This window comes from Haliaeetus albicilla, chromosome 1 (genome assembly GCF_947461875.1).
Source record: "Haliaeetus albicilla chromosome 1, bHalAlb1.1, whole genome shotgun sequence".
Classification (NCBI taxonomy): domain Eukaryota; kingdom Metazoa; phylum Chordata; class Aves; order Accipitriformes; family Accipitridae; genus Haliaeetus; species Haliaeetus albicilla.
Window position 1 is genome coordinate 48925881 of NC_091483.1, and position 19961 is coordinate 48945841.

Consider the following 19961-nt stretch of genomic DNA (forward strand, 5'->3'; position numbering starts at 1 on the left):
TCAGAGAAGACCCCCTTGCTTTCTAAACACCTGGTGGAGCTTAGGTGCGGCTGGATCCCCTCCTAGTCCCAGACTTGGTCAACAGTTTATGTCTAAAGGGATTATATGTGTGTAGCAGCAGTCTAAGGTTCATTCATAGTTTAAGGTGAATCACAAGATTTAGCAACACTTAATCATTGACTAATTTAACACTTACAAAGTGATTCTATAGAATTTACTACAATCACAACAGTGACCTGATTATAGATTCAATTCACACATGCACACACACAGACACAACGATAGATATATAGATAGGTAGGTAGATAGATAGATCTAGAGATAGATAAACAAAGGTATACCTGTTAAAAATTGCCCTCGAGTTCAGTGAAATATTCACTTCAAATGTCTCAGCCTTTCTCAACAAGCAAAGTGTTGAGCCTCAAGGAGTGGAGGGTATCAGCCCAGGTCCCATTGTCAGCTGTCAGTGACAGTCCTCCAGTTTTCACAAATTGGAGAGTTCACGAGCTCTGAGAGGCGTCCCACTTAGAGGGAGATGCTAGTCGCAGCCTGCTGCGGTCCAGGAGAGCTCAAATGGCCTCACTTGGGACTGCTGTTTATGGTTTACAAAATGACTGACTTTGGTCAGTGTAATTCCATTCTGGCCATAATTCTTGTCAGGCAACCACGAAAGTGGGCCCTGATCCAAGCAGCAGGAGTTTCAGGTATGGTTCCAGGCAACAGGAGTTTCAGGTGCCATTAGGGGCTGCCTAATTGTCCTGACTCACTGTACCGTAACCAGGGCAAGAAAGTACCAGGTTGTACCAACTCACTGCACAAGAGCATGATGTTGGCTGGTCCTGACATTGCAATGTGGCCCGGGAGGGGCTGCACCACCACAACACCTTATCAGTATTTTAACATCATAACTAAAGCACCAGGCATCTAATGGTATATCCATCCTAAATTTCATCAGGCTACTTGACCTGATAATATGCAGAGTGCTTTCCAGGTAAAGTCAATAGCAACAGCAAAATCTTTGGATTGTGGATAGGAAGAAGATATTGTCATGATGCCATTACTTGATGAAAACTGGTTTAAATATCTGTCGTGGTTTAACCCCAGCCAGCAACTAAGCACCACGCAGCTGCTCACTCACTCCTCCCCCATCCAGTGGGATGGGGGAGAAAATCAGGAAAAGAAGTAAAACTCCTGGGTTGAGATAAGAACGGTTTAATAGAACAGAAAAGAAGAAACTAATAATGATAATGATAACACTAATAAAATGACAACAGTAGTAATAAAAGGATTGGAATGTACAAATGATGCGCAGGGCAATTGCTCACCACCCGCCGACAGACACCCAGCCAGTCCCCGAGCGGCGATTCCCCGCCCCCCCACTTCCCAGTTCCTAAACTAGATGGGACGTCCCATGGTATGGAATACACTGTTGGCCAGTTTGGGTCAGGTGCCCTGGCTGGACATGAGAAGCTGAAAAATCCTTGACTATAGTCTAAACACTACTGAGCAACAACTGAAAACATCAGTGTGTTATCAACATTCTTCACATACTGAACTCAAAACATAGCACTGTACCAGCTACTAGGAAGACAGTTAACTCCATCCCAGCTGAAACCAGGACAATATCTTAATCATTACTTCCTAATTTGTTTTTTGTTCCAGCCAGAGTCAGCGCATTGACAGTCTGCATGCTGTTGTCACACCACGACTGCATTTTCCAGGAGGAGCCCTTTCCTCCACTACACTGCTACCCCAGCACAGTTATTCCACATCTCCAACACCAGGACAATGGGCCAGTCTTGACATCAACATTTATTCTACAGCATTAGAAATTATCAGTCTTACACAGGTTGCATGTCATGTTGGTAAATTGCAGACCAAGTTGAAAAATGCAGTGTTTAAAACAACATTTATCTGAGGCTCCTGTAGGGGACTATGGTATGTAACCAGTAACAGGGTTGAGCTGACACATGCACTGCTGGGTAATCGAAATTGCAGACTGAGTAAAAAGAGCAAGCCAGCAAGGACTTCTGAGACCAACATCACTGGGTTACTTAAAACCAGTCATATACTCCGCTTCTTTCTCGGCAGCAGGGTCCCCCAGAGAGCTACTATCACATCTGGACTGGGAATCACTCCCAGTTTGGCTCTCAGGAGCATGGCTGTGAGCCAGGAGAGATAAATCAGAAATTAACACCTTCATGAGCAGCTGCTGGGTTAAGCAAGGTTATAAGGAAAGAAAAACAAGGACCTTTCTGCAAGCTAGGGGAAAATCATCATTCTCGTGACAAAGCCTCCACCCGGCGCCTTGGGTGCAAAACCCCAGCCCAGTGAAGCCTTCCAGAGCCTCTCCATTCAGTTCGCCCACGCGCTGCAGGCAGCTCACATGCATCCTCACACAGTGCAGCAAAATAAAGGAAGCATAGGTATAAACTGAGTAAAAACCACCCAAATGAATAAGGGCTACAGAGATATCTCTGCACTAGTGCTTTCAGTGGTAGAAGATGATTAGATAATTGGCAAGATTAGCCAAGACCTGACACTACTTCAATAGGCAAATGAGTCCAGATGGCTCTGAGCAGCTGATTATCCAGCGTCGTCGCATAGAACGAGCATGACCTGAGAAGCACAACAAACGCAACTCCCTCTCTGCAGTCACTAGGAGCTGGAGAGGCTCAGCCTTCAGCAGCCATTTATCTCCTTGTCACAGCAGAACACGGCACAGTGCGGCTCTTCAGACAGTGTCTGTGCCCCAGACCATGCTTTAGCTTTATTCCTATCCAATACAGCAGATCCAAGACTCCTCATAGCAGGCTGTGCAGGACTCGGCGTGGCTCACCTGCAAGGGAACGGCAGCGGATGAGCAATGAGCAAAGACTTGCCTTCGCTTTGAGTTCCAAGCCTGTGCCACTGCACAACCATAGAGGGCTGTTCGTTATCGTTTGTGGCCATTAGAAGATGGGAAGTTGGTCAGTGCTATCCCTACCATCCTGCAGAAAGGGAAAAGCAGAGGTGTCTCCAACTCCGGGGAATTCTTCCAACATTGTCTACCCTCTGCATCATCCCACACCTTGCAGTGCCTTCAGGCGTAGTCAAATGCCAAATACTGTATGTCAGTGCATTTGACTCCTCCTCAATTCCTTCAAGAAAGCAAGCAGTTTTCTTCCTAAAAAGCTTGCAAGCTTCATTTATGTGAAGACAGGCTAAACTTCTCCTTTAACCTTTAAGTTCTGGAAGAAATTAGGATCAATAATTGTTCTTTCCAGCAATCCTCTCTTCTACATAATGAGTTGAGCCCAAAGTGAAACGCAGTCACCCTTAGGCCTCCAAAGACAAATGAAATCACACCGACCCTTTGCTGTAACAGGCTACTCTTCCCTAACACCCTACCCAGCTTCACTTACACAGCAATTTAATTTTTGAAACCTCATACATGCACAAGCATGCTGTGCTGCTCGCACACATCACCTGTTGAAAGACCAAGTGTCTGAGCATTATTTGATGGAAATGCTGTAATATTAGCTCATTGAATATTTATATTTTGCTACCTTAAGTTCCTCACGTGTTTGTGGAAGGTCACGTTCAGTTGCGCACCCAAAACCAGCATCAACTTCTATCATACAGTGCCAGGCTCAACAACCCCTGGACTCACGAGGTTTGCTGGCAAGCTTCCTTATTCCTTTCCTACTCTCCTAGCAGTTATGCTACCATTTTCCAGGAAATGCACTTCCATTTTCATTAGGAAATAACCAGTGCAAAGCATCTACAGATGGGTGATTGATGAATTCTGAGTATAATATTATATCTCAAACACCTACAGTCTTTTACCATCAAAGCACTTTACAAGCATCAGTAATAAACCCTCAGTGAGACAGGAGTGGGTAATATAACGCTAGGCTGGACCTGATGACAGATGGCCCCAGATACTTTCTGACTGATAGGAAGGGCTGTTCTGACAGTGTTACATTAAAGTAAGCCATCAATAATCTTAACAGTTATTTAGGACCTCCTTTCTATGGGAGGTCCTAACAGGTTAAAATGCAAGCCTGGATTTTATTAGGAAGGCTTTATCACTTTAAACAAAACAAAAATCTCAAGCACAAAGGAAGAAGAGCACTTGGGGCTTGGGTGAGATGGACAAGATAAAAAGCAAGGCCGATTTTTAGCCGATTGTGGCATTTCAGCAGTGGCAGGGCACTTGATCACTATCCATTGGGGGAGACAGCACTGCAAAACCATAAAAACCGAGAGGGAATACCCACAAGGAGACAGGGAGCAATGTTTTAAGAGCTGTGTCATAGTCCATCACACAGAATTGGCCAGAGCACAACAGGAGAGGAGAACACGACAGTGAAGACAGTTGTAACTACATCTCCAGGCGAGCCCTTAGTCTCCATAGGTAGCAACCACAACTCTGACCTATCCTCTTACATGGCTCCATACACAGAATTCCATCTCTTACCTCCTGACTAGCTCAGCTAGGAGGAAAAACTCCGTGACTACCCAAACAAAATGGTAGCTACAGTAATATGTTGAAAGAAGGTATTCAAGTAGCTCCTACGCCCCTGGATTAGCTTTATCAGCTTATTCAGTGTGGATTGCTAATGCTTCATTTGTGTGGTTACCCACTCACATCCACACCACACAGGCATGGTGTCTACAGACAGCAGAGTTGGGAACCTGCAAGGCTTACAAAGTAATTTAAAGATGATGGGATGGAAACTATTTTCCATTTTTAACTGTAACTGTCTGGTAATTACGTACCTCTTGCTCCCCTTCTCCTTAACACAGGTGCACATAGTGATAGGAACTCCATCAGAGATTTAGCCCCCAACTCTAAACCCACCACATCCAAGGCAGCTTTCTCACATTTCTGCACTACTGATTGCATCCATCAAAACCAGACCATCTTCCACACGAATTCAACAGTAGTGGTAAAAGTCCACTACACCTACCCTCTACCGTAACAAGTTGGGAAGGGGAAAAGTGCTTAGGGTTAATTTGTTTCCAGGCTGGCTATTTCCTCCCTTTCCTGGCTGGAGAGAGGAACTTAGCTGAAAGGTTTGTTTATAGAGCTGACACCTCTTCAGAAAGGACGGAGCAGCCCACTGCCTCTCTCCGCAGTGGTGTTTCATAGCTTTGCCACTTTACAGCCGTGCTGCTGGGAAGCACTTCAGGCTGGAGCAGTCTGATACAGCGCGGGCTTGAGCCACGCATTCATCTGTGCTCCCTGTGAAAGTCCAAGAAAAACAGTATTTGTTCAGGTTTATACATGCACTGGCATGTTTGTTCAAGGACGTGTCAGAGAAACAAGGAGTCCTGAGCTGTCCTCTGCGGTACAAAGATATCCTAATACTGCAGGTGCCTTTAAGTAGGAGCTCCTTTTTCTTCAGAGAGCTCTTGTGGTGCAAGGCAGGGGCCTGAGGTCTGACTGGATGCAGTTGTGCTAAAGCAATCCTGAGACCAAACTGCCCTGGCTAGGCTTCAAGCACTCAGATAAACTCAGCTAATTTACATGAGTGTGGGAGGAAGGGAGAAAGCTTTCAATGCCATCAGTGAAGGATGAACAGAGTTAAGAAGCAAAAGACTCCTATGCAGTGCAGTAAGGTCAGAAAAGTTTGGACAAACCTGAAGAATAAGTGCATAGACTCTGTATCTTAAAGTATTGATAACAGTTCTGAAACAGGAGCAGAAATAACACTTGTTGCAGAAATCGGGAATCTGGGAGATGGGGCAGTACCTGACCCTTGTACAAGTCCAGGCTATAAAACTTGGTCAGTGACTTAACTGATTATTTGTTTAATATGGCCAATGGCCAGATAGCAGCAGAGAAATAGTCTGGCTTTTCCCTCAGACCCACCGTGCCTGTGAGCACAAACTTGCTGTTGAGCCTGCATGCATCTTTCCAGGCAGGCTCTCCATCAGCAGAGAGTTTTGTGCTCCCTTACTCCCAGGTGCTATGTCGGATCAGTGATCACAAATTTCATTTCTACACCAAGGGGTCCTTGCTCCAGTCTCCCTCTCTCGGCAAGTATTCCCTCTTCCTTGTCCTTTATTCCCAAGGCATACCCTTCCTCTCTCCTGGCTGTAGTTTTCCTGCTTGCTCTCCCTCTAAAACTCCAGTCAGCTAACCCCCACACATATCCTAACCTCCCTTCCCAAGCCCAACTCTTCTCCCAAGTACAGCATCAGCATGGTTTGCACACTCCAGCTTCACGAAGACAACCCACAAACTTGCCATCACCCTTTTTTCCCCTGCTTTAAGCAGCAGTCCGAACATTACAGAGGGGAGAATAAACACCCAAGAAAAAGATCCCTAATTCCCTTCCTGCTTCAGATTAGAAATTGAACAACAAACTTCTGGGAGCAAAGGTGACATCAGTATGACGCACTTCTTCGGCACCAGCTCCAGCCTCCACTTTGCAGGGACCAAGCACACCCCAGTCAAAGCCCTGAGGACATCGTGGGGAGAAGCCACAGTGGGAGCACTAGCATGACGCTCCTTGCAGCGTGCTCCCTGAGCCTGGTTCTCCTTTGTGCTATGGCTTATATTCCATGAGGTTACACCTTCCCCTCCTCCCTTTTCAGAGAGATACAAGGACAGGCTCTGGCCCATACCGCCCTGCATCAAGGCAAACTCTGATTGGGACAGAGGTACAAGCCGGGGGTAATTCTGGGACTAACTTCTGGGGACGGATCTGCAGCAGCAGCTGCCAGGAGAAGCCACCTGCATGATGCAATGGATCATCAGCCTCTTACGCATGTGATGCAGTAAGAGAGAAGAGGAAGTCTGGACCCTTTCTGTGTCAGCACAAGTTTCTGGTACATTAAGAAACTTCCTGGGGGCTGTGCAGCCAGCCAACTGAGGTCAATGGGAACCTGCAAATCCTAATGGCTTAAAACTGAAAGGAGAGAGTTTTCAGCTATAATTTCACTCCTTGTATGCATCAGTTCTCTAATGACCCCTTCCTACCCCAAGCACCATTCAGAGAGAAACTGAGAGTATACCAGCTACACCAGCCAGTGGCTACACAGCACAAGCTCTGGCACAGAGTCCTTGCAGGGCTTGCGTGGGGAACGGAGAGCTAGAAACAAGTACTTGTGAGGATGCCAGTCTCCTACCACTCCAATAAATGCTCACTGAGATTTTACTTTTCAGGTAACATGTCACGTTAGACCAAAGCCCTACAGTACATTAAATCTCTTCTGCAGAGATTTTTTCTGATCTCTATTTGCTGCCAGGGTAGTTTTGAAAAAAGATACAATCTGCATATAACCTGAAAGGGAATCATTCAGATACACTCCGTTCCCTTCAAAGCAGAGAGGAATGAGAGTAATAGTAGGGGAGCTTAAGAGCCTCCACTCTGGCAGAAAGACAATTTCCCACAGTGCAGGTATTGCCTGCGGGTACGGCTATGTTTCCAGCATCTCCTCTGAGTCTTAAATGGGAGGTGGTGGGGCTATAAACAAACCGCAGACAACTTTACAGGGCTGCCCAGAAGGCAAGCTGGAGTGTGACTGAGGAGAGGTTGGTATAACTGAGCCAGCCTTTTCAAGAACTCCCTCTGAAGTTGAACATACCTTATTTCCAATCATTAAAGAAAGCAGTCAGTTCCTGTTGTCCTGCAGGAAAGAGGGTAATCATCTCCTAGTGCTCTCGTCAACATCTTTTTTTCTTTCACAACTGCATTTCCTAATTTCCTTCCAGATCTACAGCTACCACAGAATCAACCACAAGACACTTACATCTTTGATTACATCAAAAACACATCTCCTTTAACAATTCAGGTCTTTCCTCGTATTTCACGGCATTAATCATCACTAGTAGAAAAGTCACAGTTTCAGACTTACCCTCCTGAGGTCAATTTTTCTGCTGACACATACCCAGACCAAACCAGGACTGTTCCCAACTAAGTCACAGTGATGCTGACTCCTTTAGGTTTCTGAAATCGCTCTGGGATCTAGCCCGCAATGGCACTGCCCAGCCATCTCCAATCTCAGAGCAGTGTTATCTCCATTTCACAGATTGAGAAAGAAGGGTAAAGGGAATTGCACTGATTTGCCCACACAGCAAAATGAATACTAAGAATAAGAGCAAAGCCCCAAAATGTTTCCACCTCTATGCCTACTACTAAGACTCCAAAGAATAGTTGCAAGATAAAGGTATATATTTGTTCTCTGTTACTCCAGTGACCACTCATTAGAGAATAAGCCTGAAAAACCAAGGATCTTTACTTATATTTCAAATTAAACAGATCAGATCTATGTTGCAAAAGTTCCCTGATGTAATTCAGGGAAAGGTGGCAAAAGATACAATCCCATATCAATGCAGTTTGGCAAGTGTCCCTGGTGTCAACACAACGACACTCGAAAGAGCTGGCATGGTTTATTTCACCCAAAAAAATAAGGAATCTTGCCATGTCCACACTGGTTAGTAAGTGCCCTGGCAAAACATTGCTTCCCCAGACTTGGCTATGCTGTTGCACTCAGGATAGACTGCTGCAGATGATATTTTCATAACTCCCTTCAGTGCTAAAGTCACTTCTTGAGTACTAGTTAAAAAAAAACAAAACACCCACCCATTCTCTGTAAGTTCTTTTACACGTTTCCCAATACCAAGTATTTTTCTTAAACAACACAAAAAGTGATAAAACAATTTTCAAAGCAGAATAATGTCAGTACTCTAATTTACTTTGTAATTGTCAGCTTTGACCTTTTCCATTGTATAAAATGGATTTGATATCTAAGATTATTGCAATAGGAGTCAACAAAAACTAGTCTTCCTGTTGCAACCATAGCACTGACATTTTTTACTCTCTTGTTCCTCACATCTTGACAAACTCCTGCCTGAATTTCTTTTCTTGCAGACATCCTTAGACATGCGGTAGGGACACCACAACTTGAATCACACTGTCAACTCAGCATCAAAGCTAGCAGGTCTCATGTTCAAGTGTGCAGCAAGGTCATGAACTTAACCCTTGGGCTTTCCCTATTTACTCATAAGTCAGCCTTGAGACCTCTTATTTCTAAAATGATACTCAGACCTTTGTGCCTTCCGTGACCTGGAACAACAGAATCCTGGGAAAAACCTGTCAGATTTGCGATTTACCTGAAAAATATGGGGGGAGGGTGCCCAGGAAAGTGGGAAGGAAGCCAAATGCAGCCCCACAGGATGTGCAGTAAAAGCAAGTAAATGTAAACTCAGTTTATACACACAGTGCTGCTTCCTGAGCTGGTTTTCTCACAAGCAGAATAGGAGTCATGTTCAGTTTGAACAGAAATACTATTTTTCTAAAAACACACAAACTGCCTAATGAATAAAGAGAAGATCATGAACTGAAAATCCATATCCTTCAGGAAACGGTGAAAATCCCTCTAAGTTAGTACAATGCAACTCTTGGCAGTTCCTCACATACTTGACATTCCCTGTTTATAAAATCTGCAAAGTAACAACACTGGTTAAAAGTAAGTGCAGAAATTTCACCCAGTTAAGTGTGCACGGTGGGAACCTTGCTATCATTGGAAAGCCAGGAATCCTCTTTTGAATGTGAAACAGTTATGGCCAGATAGGGAAAAAAAAAGAAAATAAAGAGGAGGGGGGGGGGGAAAAAAGCTGTATCTTCTGAATGTCATTGATAAAGCCATTTTGGTACAATCCATCAGGAGAAATTAGCGCGAGCATACAATAATCCTAGGATTCTAAAAAAAATAGCCTGAAGGCATTTTGGACATGGACACATTTCAACTTTACTGCTTTGCAGAAAATAATACCACCCTGTTGAAGGCAAAGCAGTCTCCCCACAGCCAGCCGTTGAAAAGGACAGACACTATATAGGAACTTATACAATAAAGTAGTCGTCAACACAAGCTAATGCAGATGCCTGTAATCCAGGCCACTACAACTGTTCAATTATTATTGCTTTCTGGAAGCTACATGCATTGACAGTCAAAGCCCAAGGCCTTGCAAAATAATCAGGGAGCAAAACAGACACAAAAGCTAACTGAGATTCTGAGCAGTGTAGTTAGAGGAGGGGGTAAAATCCACATCCAGAAAAAGTCATTCCTAAAGTGATTTCAGATCCTTTTATATTACTCTTTGTCTCAGTGACATGAGCTCCCTTCTTGCCACCACCCACCCAAAAAAAAAAGGAAGGAAAAAGATTGGGAATTTTCTGTTTTCACTGCAAGCGTGTTAACATCTGCCCAGCACCATCAGGGTTTAGTAGCAGAAGCAACTCTTCTGGTCTAAGCTCTTACAGCATACAGGCACAGCCCCCCGTACTCGGCCCTGCAAAGCTGTGCTCACCACACTGTCTCCTCTCCGGTTTTTCATCATGAGGAGCAAGGGAGTTGAGCTCAATGAATCCAAAAACAAATTAAGAAGACCCAAATAAATCCAAAATGTACTTTCTAATACATTACCATCCAACTAATCTGCTCTAATTTCAGGGTATGTGCATCCTGCTCCTGCAGACAATATAGCTTACAGAGAGCAATCCTGTTGCCTGCAGTCAGGTTACTTTTATGAATAAGGGTTTCTGGATCCTGCCGTTAAACAGAAAACGATTCGAGACACATGCAGACTAGACCAAAAAGTGGAGTAGTGACAGTATAGTTTGCAACTTAATTTCGCATGGCTTGCCATCACATGACTTTTCTTCCCACAAGCCCACATTATTATTGCTTACAATGAAGGTGTATAATAATTTACAGTTTAATAAACAAGAATTTTTAATAATTACTTGACCCTTTATGAGGAAGAGTGTCCCTACCTGCTGCCTACAGAAATTTATGTAAATATCAGTCACCTGCTATTTTTAGGCAGAACTTATTATCAGTTCATTAAACTCCTATTAAAAGTCATATATATACCCACATATATCTAGCTGATATATGTATATATAAAAATCCAACTTATGTTTCTGTAATATCCATTAGCAGTCTACAGACATCCCAGATTCACTAAGGTCAAACACTATTTTTCCTACAGCACTCCTTCCTAAGGAAAAGTAATTTCAGATGGTAAAGCTGAACTGGGGATTATCTTTATACAGCAAGATCTTGGCTGCATGACAGAAAAATTAAAGGAGCCTGCTGATCAGCTAAAATACTACAGCTCCAAGTATGTTTGGATGACAGCCAAAGTCTTGGAATTGTTTTGCCATGAAATCTGCTTTTAGACAGGAAGAACAGGAAAGTTTTCAGTCTGGAAGAGGCTTCGTGATGAAAAGCTTGGAAATCAAGCCCATTATTCACATCCAATCAAGCCTGCCCCTCCCTGCTCCTTGCTGCCCTCTCCATCCCCAGCACAGGCATGCCCGTGCATACAAGCGCACCCCACGCACCGCACATGCTCTGCGCCTCTTGCATGCTTTTGGACTTTATTTTCAATAAAGTCGCTCAATATTTAATTCAAAATTATACTGCTGATTTGCCATTTGAGTGAGCTATGCTTCATTCATATAAGACGGGTTATAGAGATGACCGTCCTTTATAATAAGTTATTTGCCAGTATTAGATGTAATTCAAACCTCCTGGCTCCTAAAGACAAGGTAAATTCAGGTGTTACGAAGAGGTTCTACCTGCTTTTTCCTCTGTCTGCATGCACTGCAGCCTTGATCTGCAGTTGCATTTCAGACATCACACACTCTTACCTGACACCTAGGTTTCTGTCCAGTCAGTACAGCACAGGTATGTACTTAAAATGCAGATGATGTATAGAACTGCACTGCTCTTGTGGCCATAAGACAGGGAGCTCTCCAGGGCAGCTGTTGCTGGTGAATTATTGCAGTCACGCTCTCACTGAAGTCAGCAAGAACACAGTCCAGGGTCTAATCCTGGAAATCACAGGCAATTAAAAAGCAGAGGTGGCACAGCTGCGAAACACTCCCTGAAGCAGAGTATTTGGCCAGCTTTGCTTCACCTGGGACACCCAAGGAGTGCCCTCCATCCCTACCCAGGCCTGCATGTAGCTGGGCATCCGCCCTTTGCGCCCAGCAAGGACTGGATGCGGTGGAGTAGCAGCCCCAGTAGTTGCAAGAACACTTGCTCTGCACTGATCCCATCTTTGTTTCCATACAAAGTGTTAAAAAGCTTTTCATAACACCTGCTTGTCACCACCCTGGATATTAGACTCTATAGACATTGTTGTGGTTTCACAACAGTAAATCTAGTTTCACAACTCCTGCTATTGAATGAAAAATTACCTTGCATCAGGTGGTGGCAGCCTAAGGTTTGCCAAGTCAAACTTCTGTAAGAAGTTGGACAAGTTAACACTGTAGTGGCAGGCATTGGGCTAGCTCAGGTACTGTCCCCTCCTCTTTCACGCTGGTGTCAGAGGGCACAGATGCCACGAACTCCATGTCAGCCGCTCTGGTGCATTGGATGGAAACGCAGTTGCATGTCCTCAGCTGATCTGTGCTCTGGTATTACTGGCTCAGCGGCATTAGTCTGCTTGAGCCGCGCTGAACTGGTGTGCGTGCCTGCCCGATATCACCCTAGAAAGCCACGGTCACTGCCACAGGGCACTGCCACCAGGGCTCCAACACTGCTATCTGATTTGAATCCAAATCTGATCAAGCCTGCCTCCCTCCCTTCCTCCCTCCCACAGAACCACCAACAATTTAAACTGGATCTTAACTCTGAATTTCAAGTAAGCCACTCTTTCCCCACCTCCTCACAAGTGTTGTAATAGCCACTTGTTCCAGAAAATTAACTTCATTTTAAGATATCTTGGTGTAATTTACATGATTGAAATACAGCTTTTAGGCCAACAGGTGTAGAGAAAATAACTTCAAATTAACACATAGAGACCGTTTGCCTCCAGGTTATTTTTGTTCCAAGCTTGGGAGGGCATGAAAATTGTCATACACACACACGTATGGCAGGGAACGTGGCAGGGGTTTTAGTTACTGAAGACTAAGCATGACTGAGAGATATTTAGGCATTGCTTTGAAGCCTTTTGTCTGTGCTACGGCTATACTTAGCAACCTATAGGCAATTTCATAATTACAGTTTTACCCAGCTGTCTCTAGGATCACTTGCAGCTACTACAGAAATACTGAAGCAGCCATGCAGCCCCTCATGGTTTTGAGAACTGAAGAGAGTTCATTATGACCCCAAACGCAGTTAATTCACAGCTACTGAGCATCTCCTTGGCGAGCTGTGGGAGGCAAAGTCTACCTACCTGGGCACACAGAAGCTGTGTCCAGACGTCAGCTGCTTGATCTCACCTTGTCCCTTCAGCCATTGGGAGGAAGAGTCTGCAGAAAGGACAAGACAGCTCCTGTAGCTCTGAAAGAGGCTTACAGAGTTGAACAAGGAACAATTTATGCCTCCATGACCTGAAGCCCCTCAGCGCTCCCTCACCTGCTGCCCAGGCAGGGTACTCTAACCTACAGCCAGCCCTGACCTCATGGAGAACATCTTACAGGCTTTGAGGAGACTTCTCAATGGAACCCCTCCAGCACACTTCTCATTTGGCTATATGTTTTATCTATAAGCCACTCTCTCTTGTTACAGAATCATCAGAATCCATGGATTTTATGCGTAGACATCCTATACTATATTTCATCCAGGTCATCAAATCCATCATGTAGATTTTTCAGATTCTTCTGCCATTAGCTCCAGGACAGTGAGTGAAAAGGGTGGGGTAGCCACACCACTCTGCAGTCTAGCAGAGCTCAGCTGGCATGGGATAGCTGGCTCTCCTGATCCGCTCTGCATTAGGGTGGCACAGATTGATCAATGGATGGCACTGATCAACTAATGTTAGATAAAACGAGGCATGGACCACTTCCAAAGACATGAACTGTCACATCTTGGGCATGTTATTGTAACACTCTCAGAGTAGTAGGGGAAATTGCTTCTACTCCTCACCTACTGCTGTCATGAAACCTGTTTACATTGTCCTCAAATCTGTTTGTGTTGAGAAGGATTCTTTCTGTTGAAAGAAGAATGCTAAATTTCTGAAGATGACCAGTTATTGACAACTTTTATGTTACACGGGGTGATAGGCTTTTATGTTATGTTGCATACCTTCTAGAGATATTTTGTTTATGAAGTTATTTTACTGCTTCATGACTTCTTTTTGATCCTGAATATCCTCAGAAAACAAATATTCCATTTAAATGCCTTGCCTGTCTTTTGAAACATGCAGAATAAGCCATTACAAATGCTCTCAAAGGCAATGCCCCAAAACGTGGTTTAATTTCCTCTGAGCTCCGCTAACTAAGGTTGCTTAAGTCATGGATTTTCTGCCTGTTTAAGTCTCTAGTCTAAGTATTACCCCCAAGTACAGTGCTGAAGTCCAATGTTGCAAGTCCAATGGTATCTGTTTCCTTCTTACGTATAGCCAGAGATTTGACTTTGCTCTGGCAGCCCCGTTGTACCCATCACACATCGTTGGTCCTGAGTGCTCAGCATTTCTCAGCAGTCCAGGCAAAGCTGAACTATGCTTGCTCTGAGGATGAAGCAGAATGGCAGGTTGTGCTCTCCGCTTCAGAGGGGTCAAAATTCAATGGAACCACGGTGGCAGAAGGGCTCTGACAGACGCTGCTGCCTCAGAGAGGCTCATGGTACTAAAGCTAAGTAAGTGAGCTCCCTGATCCCAGGAACAGGAGGCCACAGCCTAGTTCAGCTCTTTGCATGCATAAATGCCCACAGTATTCAGCCTATTCTTGTTCCCCTCCTCATCACCTGCAAAACACATAGATATGGTGCTGCCGACCTGGGCAGAAGAGAGAAGGGAAAAACAATTTCATGTGTTGTGTCCTCCCCAACTCCTTCTTCAGGACATCATTTTTCCACCCACGTCTGTCTACCCTTGGGCAACTGTCAACTTTGCTTGCATCTAATGCCAGATTTAGACACTACCAAATAGTTTAACATACTATAAAGAGGCAGAATTAGGGTATGACCTTGAGACCTAGAGTTATCTCAGGACTCCTGACCAAGACACTCAGTATGTTTTCCCCTTCTCTAAAATCAAGTAAGAATCAAGTTCTTTGCAGACCTGTGCTGGTACTACCTAACAGTGATGAGGTACTCTGATAAACCCGTATCCAAGTCCACAGAAATACCATGTATTTACTCTGGTATTCAAGAGGGATGACCTTTCCTGATGTATTGATTGGCTTTGTAGTTGATTGGGTGTGACATTAATGTTATGCTTACATGTGTTTTTTGTACTTACCAGTCTCAAACCATTTTGACATAGCATGGTGCAAACAGACATGTCACTGCATGAAAACTGAAAGTTTGTCTGCACAGAGAAATCAAATTAATTAGACTAAAATAGCTTTCAAATCAGTTTCATCTGATGAATCTGTAGAACCCTCCTGTGTGGATATTACTAAAAGCGTTTAAGAATACTTAGGCTGGCATCACATCATATGCCAACAGCAGAGTACTCACACAAAGGAATTCAGTTATTGAGCTGTTATGTATTAGCAGATACTATTTTATTAAATCAGATTTCATCTCAAGAGAGGTTGAGAAAGAGAAGGGGAAGGGAGTGCTAGGTTATTATCATTCTCTGCATCTTGTTTGCACTGTTAAGTAGGTTTATGGAATGGTTATATGGGTATTCTTGCAAAACTAATTCTAATTCACTGCATAATCTTATTTGTTTACTTTAGTTTCAAAGAAAACTGAGTGTAACATGTCAGTGTTTGTGTTTTCAACAGTAGGGCTCTCTTACATGTCACCACAGGTATATTTTGTCTCACAGCTAGCATCTACGCATTTATTTTATTCCCCAAACAGTTGTAGGAGAATGGTTTCAGAGAGACAAAGGGAAAATACCTGTTCTGTTTAGGATTCACAAGTCAGCAGGAAAAACTTAAGTGAGTAAAACTGTACTATGGACCATGAGGTTGAAACGGAAACCAGACTTTGTTTTGTTTGCAGTTAAAGTCTAAAGTGATCCCAAACTATGCCAAAATCCAACCCACTTTGGCTGAAAGAGGATCACTGTATTTGAAAATGAGTCAAGCAAGGGTTGCTTAATCACACTCAAGGCTTCTGCCTCCAAGCACTGCAGCTAGACTTACAAAGACAAATGCACCCTGACCTGAAAATCCAGTACAATATCTAATTTCTGTGAGCAGGTGAGATCAGGTCCATGAAGCCTGGCATGGATGCAAGCCGTATTTTAAACACACCGACCAGCAAAAGACATCTAAGGTGCATTCTGGCCTTGCAGCTCACACTAAATCTGCACAGCTAGGCTAAGCTGGGCTCCTTTCTCAGGGTCACCAGCACCATGGGCAAGAGGGGCAAGGCACGGCTTCCCACCCTTGAGTAGACTTTATGACCTTTACGCCTTCTGAGGTCCCAGCAGACTGAGTTTCCTGGGGCCTGGACTCATCCTCTCCATGCTCCCAGCGCCGTGCCTGTGGCTTACCTCTGCCTGACTTGCAACACCACTTTCTGCACAGCATTTCGTCAGACAGTTGTAGCAATTTGGGCCCATACTCTCTTTCAGGCTGTCTTTGCCAATCCCGTTGTGACACTGCATGTTGGAGCACCATGTACCCATCCATAAACTGCAAAGCTATTTTAAAGCGGTCATCTCTGCAGTTTCTTAAGCAGCAAAGACTGCAGAATAATGTGTCAGGGAAGATAGTATTTTGCAGGGAGCAAGTGTACGTCCTTTGCACGTGACAAGTGTTATGTATTTGCTGGGAATACACCTCAAGCTTTTGTTCAGTCTGCAAGGTAGATAGAGCAGAGGGAACCGAAGTTGTTATAGGAAAAGTTATGTAGGTAAAAGGTTAAAGTAATTTCACTGGCTTGGGCTTCCCGCAAGAACGCAACCAGTTATCTGAGATCAGAGTTAACCATTCACAAATGCTGAGGTGCCCTGGGGGGACAAAATAGGATTGCTCTGCTCCCATTGGAACTGATAATTAGGGGTTATTTGGGAGAGGATCACTGAGGCAAAAGACAACCTAATAAAGAAGGGAGGAGGTTACAAAAGCTGACTCTCATTTTCACAATAACGGTACGACCTACACAGGATGCCCATGAAGTGATTCTACATTAAAAAACAAAACAAAACAAAACAAAAAAACCAACAAAACAACACCTCAGGTCTCCTGGGAATACAGCAAGCACAGTTTTTCATGAAAAAGACACAGAAACATTAATGTTCTTGCATATTAATATTAATATCCACACATTTCAACATGCTAACTCACCCATGCTTCTCATTGTTGGCCTGGGGGCCACATAAATGTAATTATACATATCGGGTTTTATAGGTGGGCCCATATATCTAAAGGCTAACCAGAGCAGACTGGATTTACACAACCCGGTCAAAGACTGGAGGAGCCCCTGCGCAGCTGTCTGGTGGCTAAAGTGGCTCTTTGGTCCCACTGAAATCCTTCTAACAGCCTTTATTCCAAGCCACAAAATGTTCTCAATGTGCCGCTGAGGAAAAGCATGCACATCACACCAATTTATACAATTTTAACTTAATTATCCTTTTGAAATACATCATACAGGTCTACAGCTTGTAAAGCTTATTTGTATTATATTATTTGTAAAAAATCCGTAAACAATGCTACAATTCCATATAAAACAGAGATTCACACATTTGCAGGCGAGTATGCAGGCAGAGGTGCCCCAAAGCTGCTTTAGCACCATATCGTGATGGCATTTTTAAACATTTTTTTTCTTAAACACATTTAAGGTTTAAAAATACTCGTTCTTAAAATCCCTTATTACACTTAGAGACTTTTTAGTGAAAAATTCAGGTTAAAACACTTCTATTTTATCTAAAATGCAAAGTGCAGACTGACTCAATCATGGTAATATGTATTTAGCTAAAACTCCTGATTTCAATGACAGAGTTTCTTGAGTAACAGCAGAGGGCTAAGTACCTAGCTTAAAAGCTACTTTCAAAGCAAGTAAACAAACTCAACTAAAGATCACCATACTTTTCTTACCAGGAGAGTCTCTAGTTGTAAGGCATAGATCAAAAGAAACACCTGGCAGAAAATTCAGAAATGGCAATACTTTTAGCCATCCCACCTCAAGTAATTCCTAAGACATTACATTTACACTACATTTTGGGTTAGTATTCTTCTTTCTTTTCACACCTGAGAAAAGAACTATCTGAAGCACAAGAGAAACAGAATAAGGAGGTATGATTGTAGGTGGATCAATATTATTTTTCAGTGCTGAAATGTCAAAATAACCCAGCTTTGCTCCTTGAGGTCCTCCTGAATAAAATACACTGCCCCACTAAAAACATCTACCAGTTCCATCAACGTCTTCCAGTGGTTGCCGAGCTCACTGTGCTACCAAACAAAATACATCAGTCCAGCCACACCTTCTCCACAGCTCAGTTCCTCCTGAGCCATTACATCTCCTTTCTTTTCTCCGGTCCTCATATCCACATGCAGAGCGAGAAGGCAAGAGCAAGTCACTCTTGTAGGGAAACAGATCTTTATTTAGGCTGCTGTAAAACTAGTCCTAGTGCTGCACAGGTACAGCTCAGACACCAAAAGGCACAGATCTCCGTCAGCGTCCTGGCGTTTAGTGTTCACTGAACCCAGGAAAAGAAACTCGGAGAATCATCTTGGAGAAGTCTTAACCCATGTTTTATCTACAGGCCCTGAGTCCCAGCAAAAAGGCAGGCAATCAGAAATCAACCTCATCTCTGGTAACAGACAGCTCAAAAGCACTTTGTAGGAGCTTGCAGCGAACCAAGGCAGATGAAGGCAACAGTGAAACATTATACAAAAGGATGAAGAGTAAGGTGCCTCATAAAATTGAGACCTGCAAGCAGCATGTTTTTAAGTACAAAAAGAAAGGTGAAACAGCAAGAGGCTCTATGACTGGTGGGAGGTAAAGAGCTACCAAGAAGCTCGGTGAATCTCTAACAGGAGACGTAATTCAGATGTGGAACAAGAAGACGTTTAGCAAGATGCTACAGGGAGATTCAGAATTAACTTGGGACAAAGCAAAGAAAATTTTCCAGCCAAAGAAACGCACCCCCATCACACTGACACAGAGCAACCTCACAGCGTACAGCAGTACCCTGATATTGCGAGCACAGAGGAGAATCTAAAGTAGCAGACAAAAGCAGATGTGAATCAGAGAGACATGAAGGAGAGCAGTGCCAAAGTCCACAAGAAATCAGAGAATACTCTGGAAAGATGGCCAATGCCAAGTTTATTTCTATACTGCACGTGTCAGCATTGTTGTGCTCTTAGCACACCAAGCTGTTGCCAAAAGAGCATCCCTCTCCCCCCGCACCCTTGAAAAATGTTAACTTTTAAAATCCCCAGATAGATGATTTGCAATTTAGACTACAAACTTATATAACATGCAGAATGAAAGACCAGTGAAGGGCAAAGTCCAGAGCTGAGCTGACATGTCAATCCAAGTCAAATAAACACTGTTTGGTCTCTCATGGACTGTGAACTGCAGCTGTCAGATGAACTACTCTGGACCAAACCCTGAAGAAAGCCATCACATCTCCTAGCATGGGATGGTCTGGCCAGCATTTTTGGGGGCCTTATCACAGATCTAAAGAAGAACTCTCAGAATTAAACCAGGTTTCATCTGAAGGCACCAGGAGGCTAACTCTTAGCATGTTCCATTAGAAAAGATGAATGTCAACTGTGCAGAACTTGAAAAACCCCAGTGAAATGCCTCAGCTGGAATGCAACACTGATGGAACTGTAGAAGCAAACATACCCAACAAAGAAAACAAAAGAAACACACAGGAAAAGCTACCCAAAGGAAAGCAGCCACTGGTGCATTGGTGTCAGAAGGAAGGTAGCCACTGTTTCCTATGTGGCTGGCGAGAGTAACCTCTGCGGTACAGAAGTGTCTCAACTTTGGATCCTGCTTTGAGGGATGTAAGCTACCTCAAGCATTGCGCAGGGCATCCCTGTGATTAACTGAAGGGTCAGGACTCTGCTTCTCCAGCGGGACATCTGGGGTGA

General features: G+C 43.9%; 1 long non-coding RNA gene across 1 annotated transcript in view; it reads right to left on the reverse strand.

Moving 5' to 3' along the window:
• Positions 1 to 1784: 1784 nt before the first annotated feature.
• Positions 1785 to 19961, reverse strand: part of LOC138686207 (uncharacterized) — a 32574-nt gene continuing 14397 nt past the window's right edge. The window contains exons 4-5 of the long non-coding RNA XR_011325578.1: positions 13187 to 13262; positions 1785 to 2839 (exon numbers count right to left, since the gene is read on the reverse strand). This is a non-coding gene — a long non-coding RNA (uncharacterized lncRNA). The remainder of the gene's footprint in view (positions 2840 to 13186; positions 13263 to 19961) is intronic.